The 12,948-nt window shown below is 41.4% G+C and overlaps 1 long non-coding RNA gene across 12 annotated transcripts; it reads left to right on the top strand.

Annotated features, from left to right (window-relative positions):
- Window positions 1-5,702: 5,702 nt before the first annotated feature.
- On the top strand, window positions 5,703-11,753 carry LOC123113830 (uncharacterized). Of its 12 annotated transcripts, none has more exons than XR_006456230.1 (9): window positions 5,706-6,150; window positions 6,314-6,392; window positions 6,750-8,385; window positions 8,462-8,539; window positions 9,042-9,220; window positions 9,354-9,438; window positions 9,550-9,614; window positions 9,732-9,834; window positions 11,091-11,753. It is a non-coding gene; the product is annotated as an uncharacterized lncRNA (long non-coding RNA). The 12 variants fall into 12 exon arrangements; XR_006456251.1 differs by having other exon boundaries at window positions 5,714-6,150; window positions 6,220-6,392; window positions 6,750-6,814; window positions 8,329-8,385; window positions 9,042-9,438; XR_006456243.1 differs by having other exon boundaries at window positions 5,715-6,150; window positions 6,750-6,814; window positions 8,288-8,385; window positions 9,042-9,438.
- The last annotated feature ends 1,195 nt before the right edge of the window (window positions 11,754-12,948 follow it).

Below are 12,948 nucleotides of genomic sequence, written 5' to 3'. Positions count from 1 at the left end.
AACGGGTCATGCCTAGGCCGTGTGGCTGGGCATGCGTGCCGGCACAACATAGCCCCTTCTATAATTTATGAGCATGATTGCCTAAAAACAGCTTAATAAACCAAAAATGGCCCAAAAAGCAGCCCAGCATGCCAAAAAACACGTGGGTCTATGTGCTTAGTGTGCCGATGGACCGGCCCGGTTGGCGAAGGAGTCGTGCTTAGGCTTGAGAGCGCAACGCGAGGCATGATTGCCCGGGCCGGGCCATGCCGTCGAATGAATGTATTGTCTAAATTAAGACTCCCTCCACACACCGTCTAAATGGGATTTCCTATTTGCCGCACGTTGTAGCAAATTGTCGCCGCAACGCACAGGCAAAGATGACATCGAGTGATTAGGGCCGGCCCATTTCGTGACTGCACGCAAACCTTTCTATTTCTGGTTTTGGGAATGTTCCACGGGTTTTCAGCCGGTTTATTTTGGTTTTGTGAACCTTCTAGAAGATCCAGAACCATGTTTTCTTTCTTTTCCTTTTTCATTTTTGTTTTTTCCTATGTCTTTTTTCTTTCCTTTTTATGTTTTTTCAGATTCCTTTTTTATTTTCATTCCTATTTTATTTTATTTCATTTTCATTTTCTTGTTCAAAAAATGTTCGAAAATTCAAAACATGTTTGGCTTTTCCAAAAAAAATTTGTTTTTTCATAAAATGTTCCAGTTTAGTAAAATTCAGAAATTCATCAAAGTTCAGAAAATTCAAATTTTGTTCGCATCTTTCAAAAATGTACTTACATAAAAAAATGTTCGAGTTTTTATAAAAATGATCAAATTTCAAAAATGGTTGTGTTTTCAAATTTTGTTCGTAAACTTGAAAAATGTTCACACTTTTAAAAATTGTTCGTGTACTTTTTTTTAATATATTTTTCAACGTTATTTTATTTTGAAAAATGTTGAGAAATTTCAAGAAAGATTCTTGCTTCTAAATATCGATCAATATTCAAGAAAGATTGCGTTTCCAATTTTTCTTCATAAATACAAAAAATGTTCGGAATGTTTCTGCTAAAATTTTCACAACTTTTCAGAACTGTTCATGTTTTAATTTTTTGTGTTAAAAATATGTTCCCTTTTTGAAAATTGTTCAAAAATTTCTTAAAATTGTTCGGGAGTTTAGAAAATGTTCGCGTTTGCACAATTTTCATTTGGAATTTCGAAAAATGTTCCTGTTTTCAGAAAAAAAACGTTCATGATTTCAGAAAGTGTTTCAATTTTGTAAAACAATTCGCAAATTTGAACAGTGTTTGCGTTTCACAAAACACTCAGTTTTAGAAAAAAAACTGCTTTCAAAATTCCAAAATTATTTCAGATCTGCGATGCCTATTGGTTCTTATAGGTTGGCGTTGTCGCCTATAATAAGAAAATCTCACTAGCTCAGCTGGTTGCGGCTTGTCGTTGGCAGCATGAGATCACTGGATTGATTCCCAGCGTAGTTGAACTTTTTTGGAGCTACTAGTAAGTGTGCACGTGCAATGCACGTCTAGACTAACATGACAATTATATGTGAAAATTCATATGTAAAAGGATAATCTGATAGCAGCAAAAAATATTTAAAATGAATTATCGTATACAAGAAGTTGATTTTTCACACAAGAAAAGGTATTGCGTTCATGTTTCAAACCATTGGTACCCTTTTTATTCTATGAATCTTGAATAACATGTTCAAGTACTTGGTTACAATCACTATTTAATGTTTCTATCTACTCAAGATCTACATCTATTGTTAGTAATATAGTAAGTATGCACGTGCAAGGCACGTCTTGATTGTCATCAAATAATTATCAAAATAATAATATTGCACATGCAATGAGTGGTTCAACTGACATAAATTTACACAAAAACATTAGAAGCTCATTAGTGGTGGAGCACCAAGTAAAACATCAAAATCTTTGTCAAGCCCTTGTTTTCATATATCATTCCAAAGGCATAACCTTTAGTGATGCCATGCAACTTTAGTAGAGAAGCAGAAATCATCTAGGCATCGATAAATGGAGCAAATAATCTGTCCCAACATCATGCAACATTCATCGGGAATCATTATTTAAACAGTTGCTTGATAGAAAGGACGGAATATTTAGGATGCCTTATGTACTTTTGATCTATCGACTATTAACAACACTGTAATTCCTAAAAATGAATCACCGCCTAGGGGTTGGTGACCAGTTTGCAGAAGAGGAGAGGAAGGAGACAGCGGCGTCCCGAGGTGTTGAGCCGCAGCAACTCCTGTCGAGTGGGACCAGTCACGCATTGAAGGGACCAGGTTAACGGTGGTGTGATGACGCCTGTGTGACATGATGGACATTGAACCTCATGTGGTCATGCCCACGGGACGTGATGGGGAGGTCTCAGGCTGCGGATTTTGGCTGCGTACACATCATCAGCGGCTAGCCTGAGAGGCAGCGGGCGCCTTGTGGCTCGCATCTATCGACATGGCAATTCACTTTTATTCATGCTGAAACTCATAGGAGAAATATTTAGCTTTCACAAAACCCAAGTGTACAAACTCTAACGAATATGAATAAGGATCCTGAAACCAGGAACTGTCTACCACACTTGATTCTTGTGAGAGTCCGTAGAAGATTTAAAAATTTAAATACAAATAATAGTCCAAGATAAGATCAATAATTCAGTGTTCTTGTTTATTTAGTCAATCGAGAGGAGCAAGAAAATATTTTTCAGCATGATAGTCATAAATACTTCAGATGTAGAAAAGTATGAAAAGTAGTATTTTGAGACTAATAATTGAGAAAATATATAATGTTCACGCTGGAAGATGAGACAGTTCCATATCAATCTCAATATGGAAACTGAAGCAATATACATTGACATAACAGGAAGAACTGCAACAATACCCAGCAACAAATATCACATACACCTGAGAGCCATCAGCATCCATGTGACCTTGAAACTGCACAAGGAAATATCATGACAAAAGTTTTATATTGTCGGATAGGATACAACAACCATGTATCTTTTTAACAAAGTTGACAATCAGCTCGTAAACAAAGTACCTTGCTAATTGCAAAACATCCTCCAGTATATATCATCTGTGTATTATCATGTAGCAAAGCTCCCTACCTTATATTAGCCTAACAAACCTGCCAAAGCTAGCTGCATATAGCAAACAAAAAGTCGGAACAAATTAAGAAAATTGGTATTAAGAGGAGATGAGTAGTATGCATACGGGGATAAAATAATAGGATGGATCGACATGAACAGTGAACAAATATGCGTTATCACCCGAAGACATTTCTACACAACTTTTTGGTCTTTTACCGTGAGAATGCCATGATCCTATGAGTGTGCAGTGTGTGTCAACGGTTACAAAATCAGGAAGAGCAAGGTTGAGTTGAAAACAACACACGCATAAGTACATGCAGTTCAATATCCCAATGCCCTTAAGAATTTCTATTGCTCCTGATCCGAATGTGTTTCCAATTTGCTCAAATAAGTTGTTACTTATCCTTGGCAAGTGTATCGTGAACTAACATTTGAAACTGACCATAAGTTCAGTCAAGAATTTGGGCCCTGAACAATACTTATTTTGTATTATCTGCAGAGATGCAACATTATTGTATTTATCTTTCAATTTTTTAGGAAAGAAGTTTGAAGGATAGAGCAGTAGTAGCCAAAAGAGTACTTTAGAATCTAATTGAGTTTCAAACCTAATTTTCCACACAAAGCCTTCGTCTTCTCCACCAAATCATGGTATGCCTTCTTATGAAATCTTTTATTTTCATTTATGATGATTTCCTGCACTATCAGAGCAGGTTATTTCAAATAAGCCCCAAGTAGTCTATGTGAAGCAATAAAGTGGGAATAAGAAAAAGTCAACAGCAAAACTATGTCTTATGATTTAATAGCTTAAAAGGGATGATATTATGAGTTTAAACAAAGAAGTGATTGACATAGTTGCAAAGGTTCACCTGCCAACTTTATTCCTCCCAGTAGACATGGAAATTAGTAATCACCGATCTAGGATAAAGTAGAGGAAAAGAAAGATGAAAAAGAGAGAGCTCCTGTGATAAACACGGACATCCAAGGGACTTCAGTGTCCCATTGTTCTCTTCTTGGCCGCCATCACACCTCTTCCTGGTGGCAACCTGGACAAGCGACAATCAAGAGAGAGCAGTACAAAAGAACACATGTCATTGATGCCCGGGGATACTGGACTGTTGCTATGTATTTACTGAAGTTAGTTGAAGGTCTCGACGCTTCCTTGTTTATGTAGTTCATGATGGTATGTTCAATCCACATAGATGTACGATTTATAGGAAACACATTATCTGTCTTATGAAATGCTTGTCAGTACTGCAGGAGTGAGCAGTAATGAAGAATATATGTTCCTCTGTCTTATGTTCTTCAGTAGTGAGTAGTTGATAAAAGGAAAGAAACCTGACTGGATAACCTAACGCACATGATTCAGCATTATGGTGGATCAAGAGCTTTCTGATCTATGTGAGTTTGAGAAAACAAACAAAAGATGAAGAGATTGAGAGGGAAAGAGATGTCAGGGGGCAGACCTGTACGGATGAGACAAGAGGGCATCGCTGGGAGCAGGTAACTCGGCAGCGGCAGCGAGGTGATCCGTGCACCGCGCCGCACACTCGCACGCGCGTCATCGTTCAGACATTCACTGGCTGCCGACCGCCCCGCGTGCGTCCACGTCCCTGGCGGCGGCGACCTGGCAGAGGACGGAGTGGTGTAGCCGCCTAGAAGAGGCCGGCACAATTGGGGAGCAGAGGCGGCCATCACCGAAGCCGTGCGGTTTGATCTGAACCCAAAGGCGACGGTGCCAGCGGGCTGGGTGGAGGAGATCTTCCTTCACGGCGGCGGCTCCTTTGCCTTCGATCTCTCTGCTCAGCAAACCCTGGTTAAGTGACCTCGGCACGGGCACGCGTGGCGGCAGCGCCAGGAACGACGGCGATGCAAGCAGGATATCTGGAGCAAACGGCGGCGGCAGTGGCGGCGCAGCGCCGGCGTGAGATTTCTTTTGCGTTTTCTTTCCTTTCGACGGGACGCGGACGCGAAGGGCGCCTGAGATTTCTTCTGCGTTTTCTTTCCTTTTGACGGGACGCGGACGCTAGGGGTGGAAATTTTCCTCCGGTGGCAGAGTTTTCGTCCGCCAGTTAAAATTGCTAAAGGCACTTTTGGTGAGGGTTAGTTTTAGTTCGATGGTTAGATTTAATTAAGTGAGTCTGATCATAAGGCTGTAATTCGCCGGTGTTATTATGTGTAGGTTAAGCTGGGTGTACTTAGCAATGAATATGTTTGCTTGTTTAATTGAACATATAAACGAGGCTAGGCAACCCGCATAACCGGAGGCATCGAGCGCGCAAGACGTTTTTGACCGCAGGATCGAGTTACTCGCGTAGCAACAGTGTTTATTTTGGCTGCTGGCGTCTGGTCAGCCGTCCATTCTTTTTCACGTTCTTGGCGACTTCAGCAGAGGATGACGGGTAAGGTCCTGAGCCCGTGGGGGGCCAGCGACCAGAGGCTGGGTTTCTCTGGACGCTATGTGAAGATTGGCAGAGCGTGAGCTGTTTTTGATTGGCTACGGGCGACGACAGGAGATGGGTTTCCGCTGGTTTACTCGTGCGATTTCTACCCTACTGCGTTAGGTGGTCCCGGTCGCCGTCTGAGCCCACGTCTCAGTGTACTGAGTAAAGGGAGGGGCGAGGAGAGCCAGGACGAACCCTCTCCCGTAAACCTAGCGCCCCAGGCCCAATCCACTCCGTCCTCGAGCCCCACGCCATTCTTCTTCCCTCTCCACGCCGTCCGGCCTCCCCTGCTCCACGACCCTCCGCCTCAGGGCCTCCCGCGCCGCCGCCTTCTCTTCCGGGCCTCTTCTCCGACGCTCGAGGTGCAGCCGGGGCGACCTCCTCCTCCTCTTCCTCTCCTCCTTTCCTGGAGGGGAGCCGACCTACAGGTAAAGGGCGACGGCGGCGGCGCTCGAGCAGATGAGAGGGAGAGAGAGGTAGGTGCAGCGAGGCGACGGACGGGAGAGGGGCGAGGGCGAGCTCCAGCGCGAGCGCGCGGACCCGTCACCCACGCCGGCAAGGTCCTCGGCCCCAAGCTGCGCCTCTACCACCGCGAAGGCGACTGCTGCGACCACGCTCGGTACGCCCCCCCCCCCCCCCATCAGATTTCCTGGTTGACTGGATAGCAATTGCTCTGCTTTTCGGTTAGGTTTTGTTCAGTGCGCACACACACTGTGCCGTCTCCAGGTGCCAGTTGAAGTTACTATCGGGCTTTATTGCCCTCCTCTGATTTGGTGTTGTAGGAGAAAGAAGAAGACCAGGCATGTTCTTTGTCTCTACATCCAACGTCCACACGGCTAGATCGACGGGTCTAAACTCTTGGTGAGCTCCTCCACTACCTGATTAATTCCTCTTCTGCTTTATCTTTTTTCCTTCCAATTCATTTAAATTGAAACTTTGAAATCAACCAACTATGTAATGCCTAAAACCCATGGAAAGAAGTGGTCTTGAAGTGTGAAACTCAAGCCGCCAATTGGATACCAATTTGCCTACTTATTTATACCTTCAAATACTAGGTAAATACTAATTAAGTCACTGTTTCTTAATTTTTCTATTCCTTATGTATACCTCCAAACAGTACAGAATGTCAGGAGTTGAACTATAAATGCCTGCTTATGATTAATGGATTAGCAAAAAAATGGAGAATTTATTCATTTGCATTTTCATGTTCTATCTCAGATGTAGCACATTGTGTGTATGAATCATGGTGAATGTCAAGCCTACTTAGGTCATACCCAAGTAAGGTGAGTATAGATGTATAGTACTTAGGTCAAGCCTACTTATGTTTTTCTATAGTTAAAGTGCATGTGTGTTGCTGTGATGTATATAAGTGAAAGGGAACAAAAAAGAATGGGAGAAGGGAGCTTCTTGCTTTCCTTTTTCCCTTTTGTTTCTGTTTGATAATTACTCATCGATCCTGATGCTTGAGTATTTTCTAACCTCCCCTGTTTTATTCTTTTGGTGCTACTTGGACATTTCTAATGTCTGTTTTTTTGTTTTCTTTCTGAATACAGAAAGAATAAGCTACTAGCATTCCTAATGTGCAAGTAAACCTACTGGGATTACGACTGGAAAAAAATCATGACATGCGAGCAATTCTCAATTTAGATACTGTGAGCTTAAATAACAAGAGCTAAACTGTCGTGCCATGTTCAGAATTGGTAATAGAAAAGATAATCTAAACGCACATTATGAAACTATCTAGACTCCTGCCTTTGGGGAATTAGGTTGCTAAGTATTATTTTGTAAATAAATGACATGCTAACTTGCTGGTTCAGTTTAAAGCTATAGGCAGGGGCTTGCGGTAGGGGGGGGGGGTATCATTGTGGCAGTTGAAAACCAAAACGTTTATTCATGAGTGTATGATCTGGACAGCGCTTTTCTGAAAGTATGTTACGATCCTGCTCTTGGGAGATTAAGCTGTTGTGGTATTGCTTGGTAAATAATTGGCATGCTAAAACGTTGGTTGTTGTTTCCGTGGTGGGGACCAATAATAGAAAGAAGGTGCTTCCTTAGATGGTTGGTTAGGTCGTGGGTGCAGCAAGGAAAGGGCCACCTGATGACGGTTCTGGACTTGAGGTCTAACAAAAAGTATTGGTCAGTGTAGTGTTTTCTGGTTTCTTGATCAGTGTGTCAGAGGCCATGAATTATTTTCATGTTTGCAAAGTTTTTTTGGGATTGTATTTGTAAAGTATACCCCGGTTGAGAGGCTAGGAGGGATATTGCTGAACAAATATATCTGACTTCTTGAATGTCTGTACAGTTAGTCAGAGATGAAATGACAAGCAGCTCTCCTGCGTCGTTCGAGAAGAAAAGAAAACAAAATACGAGGATTATATAATCCCACTTTATGCTTACCGTTAGTCCGAGATTAAGTGATTATTTGTGCCGCGGTCGCTACAACAAATCATCTAAAATAAGCTACTAGCGTTTTTTTTAATCCAAGCTTTCTTGCTTAGAATTAGATAATATACGCCTGCTTCATACATATTATTCTTTCTGAGAGGGGCATGATCATCATGAAATCAACAAATTATATACGTATGTGTGAATCGTTTCTAGACACAAAGAGGAACATTCCACTGTATAAATCGTTCTAGAGCTATTAGCTGTAGTCCATTGTAAGGTACAACCTTAGTTTTAAACATCATACTAACAGATATGTATTGGAATTTTAATGTTTCAACTTCTTTGAACCATCTATTTTCTTGCACTAGAATATTGCAATGGAGTTTTCAGTTTCTAAATGGATTTCCAGATCTGAGACAGAATAGAAGAGAAAAAAATTCCTATGGAAGAGTTTGACGAGAACAAGGTGAATCCTCTTTCTCACACAACCACGTTTGTTCCAGCATTTTAGTTTTGATATTATGGTTTATTTTCTGCACCAGAATTTTGCAATGGGGAATTTATCCACAAAGCTTGTCTTGTCATGTGTAGGCTACGCGACTATACACCAGCATGGCCAGGTCGGTTCGTCTCTATAACTTCATATATCAAGCTATGCCAATATTCAAAAGATGTGCTCTAATTTTCTTCCTGATTAAATATTTTCAAAATTAAGATGTGTAAACCCCAATGGAGCATCATCAGTGAAAGTTTTAGCCACTGTCTCTCTGTTTCGTTTTAACAGACAATTTGTTCAGAGTAATTTAGTTTCCTGCAAAATGTTCTGTCTCCCATGTGTTGCTGAATATTGCTTGTTGTTTGATCCAGCAATACACTAAAACTGGTGGATTTGTCCAAAATTAATTGTGTTTTTCTTCTTACAAAGTTGATTACCGGGTTTCCAATTTGTATATACTCTTTGATACATTGTTACTTATGATGCCGCTTCCTTTTTCCACGCTTCAAAGACCGTAAATGTGGCTATAAGAGCACCTGGGATGTGAAGTGTGATGTCCTTTCTTTTTTATGCTTCAGAGGAAATCACCTAAACAACAATTTTATTTGACCCTCTACTGATTGCAGTTATAAGGGCACCCTGGATGGACACACTGAAGATCCCTCTTGCTGTGTGGAACACGCCACGCTTGACGACGTCTCCGTCTGGGAGTGGTCTGGTTCTGCCTATGATGAAGGAGCTGAAGCAGCTGAATGGCTCTCCACCTATTTCGGGAAGCCATGTCGGCTCGTGTGTTTTAAAGAAGGTGTACGCCTTGCTATGTTCTTCCAAAACAAAATATACCTTGGATACCTGTCAAAAAGTATTTAGAAAATGTTTTCTCAATGAGATCGTCTCTGGTACTTATGGAGAAAGTCTCCTTTCCATGCTTTTCATAGAGTCCGAAATTAGGCCGACTAATCCTGAGTATGCTCAAGGCTGCTCACCTTCACGGATTGCTTCCCGTTCCTGATAGCATCCCAGGTACAGTTCATAGTTCACAGCTCAGACTGTTTGCCTGTGTATGAACTATAACGGCTATGTGCATTGCTGCTAAACAAAAAAGCTCAGGTTGACAGTTTGAATGATTTGCAGGGCTCATTGAATGCACTAAATGAGGTTCTTAAAGAACCTGTACCAATCAATCGCTCCAGACCAAAGTAAGCAACACACTATACTTTCTGAACAACCTCTTTGCTGGCGGTTTATGTACTATGAATTATGATAGCAGGTTGCTTTGTATTTTACCTTCTTACAGACATGGTTTGCTTTGACAGTATTTTAGTTGATGGATGCCACCCGCATGGATAGGATATGTGGAAACCCATAAAGATAAACAAGCTATCATTTGACAGGGTGAAGTTATGCGACCGTTGCAAGGTAAAAAATTCCAGATCCAGTGTTCTGGCTGTTACTCTCCTTGCTGGAAACTTATTTCTGCAATCATTTTCTGAAAAGAAACTTGATCACCGATAGTGAATTGCTTGCTTCTTTTTTGTCCCACTCTTTCCATAGCAAATTAGTACATGCTGAAGTCCTAAGTTGGCTTAGTTCTTGAACAGCCTTCTGCTTATTTGAGTGCAAGCATTTGTAGGCATAACATCAAACAAGTTGTGTGCATTACAAAATTAGCAAAGCAAGTAAAACTTGGGACCTATTTAGTTGAGCTTGCACACATGGTTTAATTCCGGTGAAAAATACATGCTTTCAAGCCTAATCACCGAGACCGAATAAAATATTTGCATAGCAAAACGAAAGAGCAGCAGAAAGCAAGGTGTAGGCAATTACATGAAGAGGATAACTGCAACTCACCTGTGCTTTTCTTGATCAATTAGTATGCTGATCTTCAAATCTTAGGTGGAGTTGTAGAACAATCACTTGATTCTGTTCTTTAAGTTGGAGCTTATGAATTCTGTTCGTATGAACTTCGCCCTATAATAAGGCCTTAGCTAATGCCAAGTCCGTTTAAACTTGCCTATTGTCCACTAGGTGTATTTGCTTGATCAATTGACTGTTGTATTTGCTAAAAACAGGTGTGATTGTTTCCATCACAATTTACATTTAAAATCAGTTATTTTCATGTACCTATCATTGATCGAGGAAAATCTGGAAAACCTGGGTTTTCCTTTTTCTATTGCCAGTGTTATATACTTATTCTGTGCCTACTGTCCTCTATAGATGTTGATCCCCTGTTTTCATAACCTGATATTTACATTTAAAGAAAAGAATGGTTGTACCTTATATTTAAAAAAAAGAATGATTGTACCCTATATTTGCTTCCCATAACCCGATCTCATAAATACTACATCATCAAGAGGGAGAAAATGAATACATGTTCTCATAACTTGATATTTACATTTAAAGAAACGAGTGATTGTACCTTATGTTTAAAGAAAAGAATGATTGTAGCTTATATTTGCTTAAATAACCTGATCTCATAAATGCTGTAACATCAAGAATGAGAAAATGAAATTTGTTTTCTACTAACAATGTGCATACTTACCCACACCTGTTAATCCCCTGTTTTCTACTAACAATGAGTTACTATGAACATTGTGTATCTCGCTGGAATTTGATACATACACATATATAATCATAAACTACACTAACTCATTGTATCTTCTTCACTGTATCAGTTAGCCGCAATGGAAAAAGTCAGGATCTCAACAAAGAACCTTCTGGACGATATGATGCAGCAGCTTGGCCTTCCAAACGCAGCGTACTCAACATAGAAGGCAAGGACGGTTGGTCAACCATTCACTATCCATCAAAGCACCAACTGGACAACCGACTTCCAAGGATATCAATATCCATTTACGTGTACGGTAAACTCAAAGAAGCTTAAGATCGACCGGCAACTAAAGCTCTCAAGTAGTCCAAGTGAAGTGAAGGAACTTTATCGCATAATAAATACAAACTCCACAGCAAGATCAACACCCAAAGCCAACAATCTGAAACATATTTCGTCACAGATAAGATATGTTGCTGATCGTCTTAACGATATAAGTTTACAATCAGAAACCGTTATATAGAAAACAAACAAGTATTATTGAAGCATGAATGATGATATTGAAGGAATTTCTGCTCTGAGCAATGCAGGCCATGAAGAACAACATCTATGAAGACTTGCCTCAAAGAAATTGTTCTAAACATCCAACGATACATCTGTCAAATGTAGCTTAGCTCTGCCTATCTACATGCCTTGCTCATAACATTGTAAATGATTGTTTGTAAGCTTCTTAGAAAACATGTATCATCAGCAACCATCTATCTATCATCAATTCGTACTTATTTTCATATGTTTTCTTTTGTGTCTACATATTTTGATGCTCACTCTTTCAATAGTTGGCTTGCTCTCGGCCTTTGCGCCATGGGCGCAACGAGTCATCTAGTAGTAGTAGAGCTAGAGATAGGGGTGTTCGCTGGCGGTCATGGACCGGCCCAGTCAGAGGCCGCCTGTGCGATAAGAGCGGCACATAGGAGGTCCCCGTCTAAACCTCAACTTTGTTCGACATTGTTTAAAGAACGCTGTGAAGTTTAGACCATTTGCTGAAAACTGCGAGATTTGGAGATGGATTCTTGTGTATATTGAAATTTAGACAAAATCAAAATACACACGGGGAATCCTCTTGCGAGCGGAATGCGGAGGCGCAGCGATGCGAGAGAGAAAAACACTGCTGCTTGCTGTCTCCCAGAGTCGCACGTATGCTGCTGCTGGCCAGGAAGGGGAGGAAGTTCAGGCCCACTGGGAGCATACTTGATGCGGCGCCGCCAGGGCCGACGCGACCGCGGGACGGCGACGGTCTTCCGGCGGACAGCGGTGCCGCCAAAACGGGTACGAGGCGCTGCGGCCCCGTCCTCCACGACGGCGGCGAGCGAGCCTGATACCGGAACCGACCGACGAGAGCGGTCGCGGCGGGCCCGTACACCGGCGGCTGCAACGGGCGACCGGTAAATCCAAATCGCGGAACCCTGGGCTTCGTTGTCCTTTTGCTTCAGCAATATGGTGAAATCGTGTTTGGGATTCTAGGTTTTGTAAGGTCATTCACCAACTAAATTGCCTAAATAGCACTGATCGTATGCAATACATCCAGCATAGAATGCACGCAAACAGATTTAACAGAGATTCCTGCAGGCTAGCCCTAGTATGAAATAATTGTGGGATCAGTCTCTCCCAAAATGTCATCCTTGGATGCTTCCCTCAAAGATAATTAACATAAGATATATGCTTGCAAATTGCAGTGATTATAGGCCATAGAAGCAGGTCCATACAAATATACATGGGATCAGTCTCTCCCAAAATGTAATTCTTAGATGCATCGAAGATAAGTTGCAGAATATAAATGCTTACAATGATTGTGGACCATGGAAGCAAGTCCATGATCTTATTCTCACCGAGTACCATATCTTAACATTAATCAGTACTCCCTCCGTCCGGAAATACTTGTCATTGAAATGGATGTATCTAGATGTATTTTAGTTTTAGATACATTC

This window comes from Triticum aestivum, chromosome 1B (genome assembly GCF_018294505.1).
Source record: "Triticum aestivum cultivar Chinese Spring chromosome 1B, IWGSC CS RefSeq v2.1, whole genome shotgun sequence".
Taxonomy (NCBI): Eukaryota; Viridiplantae; Streptophyta; class Magnoliopsida; order Poales; family Poaceae; genus Triticum; species Triticum aestivum.
This window is presented reverse-complemented; position numbering and strand designations above follow the sequence as displayed.